Source organism: Petromyzon marinus, chromosome 38 (assembly GCF_048934315.1).
Source record: "Petromyzon marinus isolate PM22_M1 ecotype Great Lakes invasive population chromosome 38, UKy_Petmar_22M1.pri1.0, whole genome shotgun sequence".
Classification (NCBI taxonomy): Eukaryota; Metazoa; Chordata; class Hyperoartia; order Petromyzontiformes; family Petromyzontidae; genus Petromyzon; species Petromyzon marinus.
The window spans coordinates 2,605,353-2,616,560 of NC_133704.1; positions in this window are offsets into that span (position 1 = coordinate 2,605,353).

The following is an 11,208-nucleotide window of genomic DNA, read 5'->3' on the forward strand; positions in this document are numbered from 1 at the left end:
AAGTCAGGAATCTTGTCCTTCACAGATGGGATCAGATCACGAATTTAATGTACTGTGTTAAATCGGACCTGGATGTTGTGTTTGTTCATGATTTTGGAAATATTTTTGGTAACCCCTGCTATGTATGGCAAGGTGATGGTTTTGATTGGATCTTCAGATGGTTCCTTCCTCACGGTTCCTGTGATGGCTTTGCGGATTGTGTAGTCTGAATATCCATTCGCCTTGAGAGCTTGGTGTACGTGTTTGAGTTCACTGGTTAGGTGTTCATGGTCGGAGATACATTGAGCTGTATGGTGTAGCGTTTTGATGAGGGAATTCTTCTGGGATGGATGGTGGTGGGAATCAGGCGTCAGTATGGGTTATTTTCCTGTAGACAGAATGGCTCATTGAGCCAACTGGTCTCTTTTTGATTAAGACATACATGAAAGGTAGCTTGCCTTCCTTTTCTACCTCCATGGTGAATTTGATTGCTGGGTGAATGGAATTGATGTGGTTGAGGAATTGGTTCAGAGCCGGTCAGCCATGTGGCCAGATGACAAACGTGTCATCCACGTACCTCTTCCACAAGGACGGGTATAGAGTGGATGCCTCGATGGCGTACATCTCAAAATTTTCCATGAAAATGTTGGCTACAACCGGAGATAAGGGAGAACCCATTGGGGTGCCTTCAGTTTGTTTGTAGAATGTTCCATTCCAGGTGAAGTATGTATTGGTGAGGTCGTGTCTCACCAGGGCCGGTACATCAGCATTCAATCCACGTGTTCGCCATCGTTGTCACCACGTGGCCTGGAATCTTCCCCAGGTGGTCTCCAGAGCCCGGAGGCAGCAGCACATGTCACGTGGTGTTATTGCAAACTCTCAGAAATGTTAACATTTTCTTAAGCACCCTGTACAGTAAACCCTTGTCAATTTGACACATTCGGCTCTGGCCTTGTCGAATTATCCAATATTCCGAATTATGTACAATGGCACTCCCCAATACCTCTTATTTACAATAATATTTTTTTTCCAAATTTAATTTCCAAACTCTTCACACACCGTACGCATTGACACACACCTGCATCAATTATATCCAACACTGTGGATTTGTCTCGCAGACTAAGGGATTTATACTTCAATCCATTTTTATTACTTCTTGATGTAGGTGTAGACGACATTCCTGAGAGGGTTGGCTTGCACAAAGTGCACTAACAAGGTAAAGTCCAAAGCAACAGGTCTGCACAAACACTCACCACGCGCGCCGCCACGAGACTGAGTCATTATTTTAGTCGTATGCCGAAATTTGACCATTTGGTACAGCAATTCGGCTCATGGCGAATGACTAATACTGTATATATGCTGAAAGCGCAGCCGTGCTGATTTAGCCACAACTACGAGTTATTAAATACCGAAATAACTAGGTTTTATTATGAAAATAAAACATAGTAATCAATATAACGCCACACCCAACACAGAAGAGTTGTCCTGCGGGCCGAAAAATATAAGCTCTACAAAACACACAAAAACATGCGGGCACATCACACATCCTCTGTGCATGATACACAAACATGCGGGCACATCACACATCCTCTGTGCATGATACAAAAACATGCGGGAACATCACACATCCTCTGTGCATGATACACAAACATGCGGGCACATCACACATCCTCTGTGCATGATACAAAAACCATCAGCAGTTTCCGAGGAAGTGGGCTGCCAAATTGCTGATTGCGCTATCACCACACACGCACACAGCTCGTTACATCTGATTGGAGCTCACAGCAAAACTGCGTCCGTCGTGTAGGCTGATGCTGAAATCATCTTTTGTCGACGTGACAATCTCGTCGGGTGGTGGAGGGCTGATGACAAGATATTTGGAAACAAACTCCCACGTGGCCAAACCCACAATCAAGTACGGGTCATTGTGCTGGCTACGTTTGGAATGAGCGCCGATCTAAGTGAGGTTCATCCGAGCGCGTATTTCCCTTCTGCTGGTTGGACTGCATGAGTCGCACAGAGGCGTTAGGTACTGTATTCAGGAAAGCGCACGCACGCGTGCAACTTACAGCCCCGGTGGCGAGATGTTAACTCCCTCGCCTAGTATGAAGGACGTCGTGGTGTTCGATCCCGACCCTGACGCCTGTTGCACATTTGGAGTTTGTGGCGTCTCTTTACCCGTGGTCGCGTGGATTTTTATCCAGGTCTTCTGGTTTTCCCCTCCACATTTAGAATGAACAGCACTCGTTTAGAGAGTAATTAGTTCTGCGCTCCTTCTCGCCCTCTCCGTTCACAATCCCAGCTACTGTCTCCCTGTCTCTTCCCCCTCCTCCTTGTGCCCAATCACCATTCCGTTATTTTTCGCTTCTGGCCCCCTTGCACCGGAACAAACTGCCCACACACGTCAAAACATCAACTTCACCGTCCATGTTTCGTTCTTTCCTTAAAACATTCGCTTGTTATCCCTCGCTTATCCAAACTCCCCTTCTGCCTCCCTTCCCCATCATGAACACCATCATCCCCTTTCCCAACTTCCCTACCCATCACTCATCATCAGCCACTCACTGTTGTCACTCGCATCGTTTATTTGACGCATCATCAGATTCACGCACGCCCATCCTTATCATCAACTCATCCCATCACACTTCTGTAAGATGTGCGAATTGTTTCTTAAGCGCTTTTATCAAGGCGCCATACAAATTAAGATAGATAGAGTATGTGGCTGCCATAAAGTTCCACGTGATAAGCCACTTCGTTGAGCTGTCATTTGTGGCCAGGTCGCTTCTGAATAAGAGCGACGGAGCTTAAAAACGAATGTTTATGCGTGGCGCTAGGTGGCGCTGTAGCAGAACACACGAATTCACTTTGGGTCCGAGGGTTCACTCAGCTCCTCTTCCCTTACACGGTCGATAAAGTTTGTGCCACTTTTGTGAAAATGTCCACAACAGATTAAGACCGCCAACTGAAACGAATTAACATTTGAACGCCGTGTGTGTGTGGTCGGGAGCGGTGGCGCAGTGGTGAGCACACTGAGCTACACCCTCGCCCCCTCACCACTATTCCTAAGTTATATTCCCGCCCACGGCCAACATCAGTGGCGAGTGATATCTGACTCGGTCGTGGACCTCCCCTAGGTAGAGTCAGCCCAACATGAATACCTGGTGCTGTGTGTAAACATCAGCGCTGCGGAGACGAAGGCGGCCCGGCGTGGTTGTTAGCATGCCACCCCCTCGTGTGGGCAGTGTCGGCCTTAATGCTAACAGCACTTGCCCCAACAGTATGTTAAGGGTATATGGGGGACCTTTTCCTTTGTACGTATGTAGGTGTGTGTATGTTTGTGTCTGTGTGTGAGTCTAAAACTATGCCAACCTAGGCGTGGTCTCTCACAAGAGCAGTGAGCAGCACGTGGCCTCAGGTAGAAGTCATGACAGAGACCTGGAGGGAGTCAGAGAGGGAGAGAGAGAGAGCGGTGAGATAGAGTTAGAGACTCAATGGGGACTAGAACACACCGGCTGAGAGAGACAGGGAGACACACAGATGGAGGGGGCACAGTGAGAGACAGGGAGACAGAGAGATATAGGGAGAGGCAGAGAGACAGACACAGAGATACAGAGAGACACAAAGGGGAGGGAAAGACGAGAGACCGAGACATGCATATACCGATAGACATTCAAGACAGACATTGTACATAATTATGATAATAATGTAACAATAATGTACAGTACAGCTCTTTATCAATCCACTGCTGGACGAAGCCGTCCCTACGCCATGCGGGTCGTGGGGGGTTATGTGACCATACTTCACCACGCTGGTCGGTCCAGGTGTGCGAAGGCGGGTGGGGGACACTTTCCCAGGATCCCGGACGCGATGGGGCGCATTCCGGATGAATTGATCACAGGAATGAGACGGAGACAAACTATGCCCTGTCGGTGCGCGCGCGTAGAGCCGTGGCATGCTGGGGCAGATGGGGAGCGGTGGCGCAGCGGTTAGCGCTACGAACCAGGCGAATTCAAGTTCGTTCGTCGCTCACGGCCAACATCGGTGACGACAATTATCTGAACCCGTCCTGGGGATCCCCTAGGTCAACTGGTGGGGGTGTGTAAACAGCGCCACTCGGGGAGACAAAGGCGGCCGGGCGTGGGGCTGGTCACCCACCCTCTCATTTGCCGTGCCCGATCTTCATAGGCGTTGTTGCTCGTTAACAGCACTTGCCCCAACAGTCTGTTGAGGCTATACGGGGAGTCTTTGTCTTTGTTTTCCTGGGGCAGGTGCTGCTGCGCGCGCGGTGGGCGGAGTGAGCCTGCGTCACGCGCCACGCTCGAGCGCCTCTGTGCGGATGTTTACGCGTCACGGTATAGGTCGCGCTTTGTGGCTGAGTCGATCTAGGGGAGGCCCAGACACACAATACGTATACTCTGGCAAAGCAGAGACGCTCTTGGTTGGTGGTCCTGAGCTATCGCTGGAAAGTACACGTCACTATGGCGTGAACCGCGTCTCTTTGATTGTGTACTAATTTATTTATTGGCAGGGATGGGCACAATTATGTAAACAAATTATAGGCGGATTGTAATTCAAAGACAAATGCCAAATTACTACGAGATGTGCAATTTGGATAACAAATTGCAAAAGTTAATGAAATTATAGTACATGATTTTAATTACTTACAGAGCACCCATCGGACGCGATGAGAATTCACTCGAATTCCAACATTAAAAATCGACATTTGCCACCCATTAAAATCCCTCTGGTGGGTTGAATTTTGATTTAAAACCGGGAAGAAAAATCGCGCACACGCGGGGCATTCCCGAAACGCTTCCCCACCGCTGCAGCCCGCGGCGCGCGTCATCAAAGAGAAACCGAGACACTCGTAAGGGATGTTGATAAAGTGCGCGCCGAAGCAAATAGGAGCCGCAAGGAGTTAACTTCCTCTTGTACATTCACCCCCCCCCCCCCTCCTTAAACTCCTTCCGTTCCTCTTTTAAATCCTCACCTCTTCTCCATCGGTCATCCTCTTCCCTCCCTCCCCTCGCCCCTCCAACTCCTTTCCCGTCCCCTACCCTTTCGTGATCCCTCAGTACCCCTCAATCGCTGTCACTCTCTCGCACCTCCCATTAGCACGTTTGGCTACGTGCAGTGCGAAAGAAGTTCAACGTAGAGTGCGTGCACCGATTCCTCAATACTTGCACCGCCCCTGCCATCTAAATCATCCCATCCTGTCACCGCTTTGTAGGCTATGTCAAGCGCCTTGAGTGAAGGCGCTCTCGCTTTAAATATAAATCAGATTAGATTTCACTGAGATACGGAGAGAGAGACAGGAAGCCACGCACAAGAAAACAAACGCAGGTTAGTGACACTATTCAACTCGTGTATGTACTGCGCGTTGAACTTCATTCGCACCGTACGTAGCCAACCGTGCTAATCGGAGGTGTGGAGGTGTTCTCATTGACCGCGTGGTAGTTCGGGCATAAGGCGTCACGGCTATAAGGGGCAAGATTAATAACGGAATGGCAGCCCAAGGTATGGAACGCGTCCTAAAGGAGACGTCTAGTCGAGGAGCTGGAGTGGTGAAATCAGCTCGTGTGTAGCTGGTGCTGTGTGGATTATTACATCGCAGGATCGTGAGGGGTAGCGGGGGGTTGTTGGGCGGGGCAGGAGGGAGAGGCATTCATCCAGCAGTGCTGCTGATGTTGAATCCTAGGGGTAATTATTTTACCAGTGTAAGGCCCACTGCGCTGTATAGTTATTTTGCAGACAAGCGAGCTGGCTACAAATGATAGCTCGACAAAGTGGCTTATCACGTGGACATTTCGAGCAGTCAAAGACTCTACACGCGTGGTGTTGATTCTAAATGTAGAGGGAAAAAACTGGAGGACCCGGAGGAAAAAAAATCCACGCGACCACCGGAAGAGAGACACGCAAACTCGAAATATTAAAAAGGTGTCAGGGTCGGGATCAGAACCCACGACCTTCTGCATCCCTGGCGAGGTTGTTAACATCTCGGCACCTTGGCACCCCTCGGGTAATGAAAGCCGTCGCATCACCGTGCGTGCTCGTTGCACAACGTTCACCTGCCTTTGCCATCCACCCATGCCATGCATCACATTAGAAAACGAAAATAACAGGACTGAAATAAGGTGGATAACAATGGAGCGTTTGACATTCCTCGGGCGTCGGCGGTGGGAACAAAAAAAATCACAAAACAGGCGAGGGAAGGAAGTGAACGCACAAAGAGCCCCCCTCCCCCCAAATATATAACAGCCCCCCCCCCCGCCACACCAAATCTCCCGTGGATGCAACGAAAAAACACACGGGAGAGCCATCACTCGCGATGACACTGAGGAGTGTAGGACGCTTAATGGCCCCTAATCACCAGGCACGCGAGAGGTGCGGCCACCGCCACATCCATCACCAAAGACAAAGATCCTCCGTATAGCCTGTACAGACTGTTGGGGCAAGTGCTCTTAGCGAGTAGCTCCGATGAAGGCCGGAATGGCGCACGATGTGGGGTGGGTGGCCAGCCAGCACCACGCCCGGCTGCCTTTGTCTCTCCCTAGTGGCGATGTTTTTACACACTGCGCCAGGTACTCATATTGAGGTTGAGTCGACCTAGGGGAGGCCCAGGACCGGTTCAGATAATCGCCCACTTGTGTTGGCACTGGTGAGCGAGATTAAAACTCGGTTCGCCGGGTTCGTAGCGCAGCGCGCTAACCGTTGCGCTACCGCTCCCCCCCAAATCCACAAGAACCAACCACCTCCATCTCCTCCACCACCCACGCCCAAATGCAGCCCTCAAAGGCGCGACGTAAATTCCACGATACAGTGCCCTCGCCCAGCGTACAGTGAGCGAGCGAGTGAGGAGTCAGCAGAGGGGAGCGGTGGCGCAGTGGTTAGCGCGCCACCTTGCGCTCTGAACCGGCCCGACCCGAACTCGAGTGCCCACCGTCCCGACGGCTCTCGGCTGACGTCGGCGCGCGGGTGATGTCGTCATGAACGTTTATGGCACCACCAACTCCAATAAATCACCGATTAGAGAGAGAGAGAGAAACAACGCTGACCAACCAGGTGAAGTATGGTTAAATACCCTCCCCCCCCCCGCCCAACCGCCGCGATGAAAAATATAAGTTTTACCCTTTCTGGAAATATCAAAAATAAACAAGTGTCAAGATGTTTAAACGCCAAGGCATCAAGTCTGCACGAAACACACGTACTTGTGGCAAAGCGTGCAAACAAACGTGCTCTGATAATATTACGTGTGTTGTTGTTGCTGCTGCTGTTGTGTTCCTTCCGAGCGTCGTTCTGGTCCCCAAATAGGACCACGTTCGCTCATGTTAAGCCTCATCTGAATGCTCAGACTCTTAATCTATTTAAAACTTTAAACTTTGTTTTTGTTTTATTTCACCTGGTAAGGCCCACTGAGCTGTGTAGCTATTTTTGGGACTGGACCTGGCGATCACAAATGATAGCCCAACGAAGTGGCTTATTCACGTGGAAATGTATAGCAGCCAAACGCGTGTTGATTCTAAATGTGAAGGGAAAAACAACAGGAGGACCTGGAGAAAATTTCACGCGACCACGTGAATAAAGGAGGAGAGAGACATGCATACTCCAAATATACAACATGACCTCCTGTATACCAGGCGATGGAGTTAACATCTCGCCACCGCAAAAGACCCAGCCGCGTGTCGTTGAGGGTTGGCGGATCAGACACAAATGCTGTGAAACTCCGTTCCTTTCCCGGCTCTGCCAGGAGAAGACGGTACAGCAAAGTTACAACTCTGTATTTGTTCCGTCTGTATGGGATAGAGTATTGTATCCTGGCACACGTGGGGTTTCTCCGCGCGCTTCAGTTTATTCCCAGATGTGGAAAACACTCGTTAATTCACCGATACGACTTTGATATATAGAGGAGCGTAGAGCTTGGGCAATTGTTGGGAGCGGCGGATCCTCGCCACTGCGTGTTCGCTGCTGCCTCCCAGATTGTGTCTGTGATTCTCCCCCTCCTCCTGACGCCTCTGAGTTGTCATCTCTCATAATTATTAATCATTATATTATATTACAATTAACATTACAAATAATTCATATCCGAATGTTAATGATCAATATTACAATTATTTTATAATTAATCTTATAATAAATAATATACTTCATATTATAATGAGATTTTACTGTTTCAGTCCCCCAACTCCTTTAAAAAATCGAGTACATTTTCCCCTAACGCGGTGATCGGATATTTCTAAATTAATTTTAAAACACCCCATTGTCAAACTCAAAACACGTTCTAAGCAAGAGCAGAGAGTCCAGGAATTTGTAATGCCCCATGAGTCCGTAAACATGGTAAGGTTTAGGGTCACGGGTGTTTTTGACATAAATGTAAAAGGTCAAATATTGATCATGGTGCGTTCCCATTGGTCCCTGGCCATCATCAATGTGACCATCATCATAGACCAAGGTCGATTTAAAAACACGACTATCTTTTTATTTTACCAGGTAGAGACCACTGAGCTATATAGCTCTTTTTCAGAAGTGGTCTGGACATCACATATGATACCTCAACGAAGTGGCTTATCATCGTGTGGACGTTCATAGCAGCAGACAAATACTCTAAACGCGTGGTGATGTTGATTCTAAAGGTGGATGGGAAACCCGGAGGACCTGAAGAAAAATCCAAGCAAATACCACGGAGTGAACATGCAAATTCCAATATACAGACGTCAAGGTTGGGTTCAAACCCACGACTTCTTGTATACCAGGCGAGGTCGTTGACATCTCTCCACTGCTGGATAAAGACCTCCACAAGATCTGACGATCCTGCAATAACGTGAGGATCCACACGGACACTCGAATTTATTTTACCGCTTCGTCTCCTCCGGTGGACGTAACTTAGCGGACGCGTTCCGTTTCGTACGTGACTGGACGTGGAGGGCTGTTGCTCAAGTGCCGTGGTTGACTGAAGACACGAGTGAGTGTATTTTTATATATGTAAAACATGAGGAAGTACAGTGTTAATAAATGATTATTTTATTCATTAAATTCAAAACGTATTCCTTTATATGTTCCCATTGCATGGGGGTGGAGTGGTGGCCGCAGTGGTTAGCGCTACGCGCTATGAACCATCCTCGAGTTCGATTCCCATCAACGGCTAACAACATCAATGGCGAGTGATATCTAAACCGGTCCTGGGTCTACACTGGCCCGCGTGGTGAAGCATGGCCAAACAACCCCCATGACCAACCTTCCATCCAGCAGTGGGTTGACAAAGGGGGCTGTCCACTTTACATTACGTTGCTAAACTTACAGGAGACACAGGGCAAGTTATGACTTGCACACAGACACGCTGCAGACAACAAACACAAACACAAAGAAACAGATACCCCATATAGCCTTTTCAAAACTTTTGGGGCAAGTGCTGTTAGCGAGCACCTTCTGAAGGCCGGCAGGGCAGACAAGGGAGTGAGTGGGCCACGTCGGCCGCCTTTGTCTCCCTAGTGCTGGGTGTTTTCACCCCGCACCAGGTACTCATTCGAGGCAGAGTCCACGTAGGGGTAGCCCAAAGACTGATTTAGATAAGTCGGGTGGCCAGGTTCGTAGCGAAGCGAGCTAGGCCCTGCGCCACCGCTCTTGATCGTACATGAAGACAACGACACGCACAGTCACACAGAAGCACACACGCACGCGTTCGCATGCTCCAGGACACTCGACTATTGTTTACAACGACGCTAATGGTTATTCTGCGTGGCGTGTTATATAGTGTTGTGCCAAGCTATGATCCATATCTCGAACCGATAAGAGGGCCTTGCCTTTAAACATCTGGCAATTCACCAGCATTGGTTCAAAGCGAGCCTGACTCTGCTGATGAGACACCGAATGTCGAAACCAGTCCAGGGTTTTTCTTCTGGTAAACCAATGCTGCTGAAACGTTGCATGCTCCCAGAAATCGGCGCGGGCGCAAATTTATTTATTTATTTGTAATACGAGTTGCTGAGCACGGGGTAATCAACCTCCCGAAACGTCAAGCGGCCAGCAACAAGCAGCGCCATCATCAAAGCAGTCGTAAGTAGACTGAGAGCATAACACTCACTGAATTGAGCGAGGATGTTATTGTCAGAGCTGGGGAGGGAAGAGGCGTCGGGAGGAAAGTGCAAAGTCGATCAGTGTGAGGGAATACGCAGAAAGATCAATGTTGATGGTGAGTGGGAGGATAAGTGGGTGGGTGAGAAAATGAGTGTGTGGGTGTGTGGGTGAATGAGTGTGTGGGTGAGTGAGTGTGTGGGTGAGTATGTGGGTGAGTAAGTGGGTGTGAGGATGGGTGAGTGGGTGATTGAGTGGGTGGGTGAGTGAGTGGGGGAGCGGTGGTGTAGCAATTAGCGTGCTGCGCTGAGAACCCGGCAATCCGAGTTTGATTCCCGCTCACAAGGTTGACTCAGCCTCAAATGAGTACCTGGTGCGGTGTGTAATCATCGCCACCAGGGAGACAAAGGCGGCTGGGCTTGGTGCTGGCCACCCACCCCTCGTGTGCCGTATTGGCCTTCATAGGTGCTCGCTAACATCACTTGCTCCATCAATCTGTTACGGCTATACGGGGGGGGGGGGGCTCGTTGCTTGTAGGCGAGCGGTCCGTGCGCTGCGGGATGAACTCAACGACCCGAGTTTAATTTCGGCCAACACCAGTGACGATTATATAATTTATCTGCACTGGTCCTGGGCCTCCCCTAGGTCGATGCATCCTCAAATTAGTACCTGGTGCGGTGTGTAAACATTGTCACTGGGGAGACAAAGGCGGCCGGGCATGGTGCTGGCCACCCACCCTGTCGTGTACGCTGCCGCGCTGCGCCGTATGCGTGCCGTGTGCGTGCTATGCGTGCTGTGTGCGTGCTGTGTGAGTGCTGTGTGAGTGCTGTGCGCGTTCTCTGTGCGTGCTGTGTGCGTGCTGTTTACGTGCTGTGCGTGCAGTGTGCGTGCTGTGTGCGTGCTGTGTGCGTGCTATGCGTGCTGTGTGCGTGCTATGAGAGACACAGGAATGCTGCCAAGGCTCTGTAGTAATTGCCGCGATGGTCGTGACTGCTGAGCGCGGCTTTTGCGGTGCAGCCGGTTGAGTGAGGGCCCTGGGGGGCTACGAGTTGTGGGGGGGCAGGGGGGCGGGGATGGGGGTGTGCTGGGACGCGTGTGGTCGCTGTGTGTATGTGGGGAGCGGTGGCGCTGTAGTTAGCGCGCTTCGCCTTGAACCAGTGA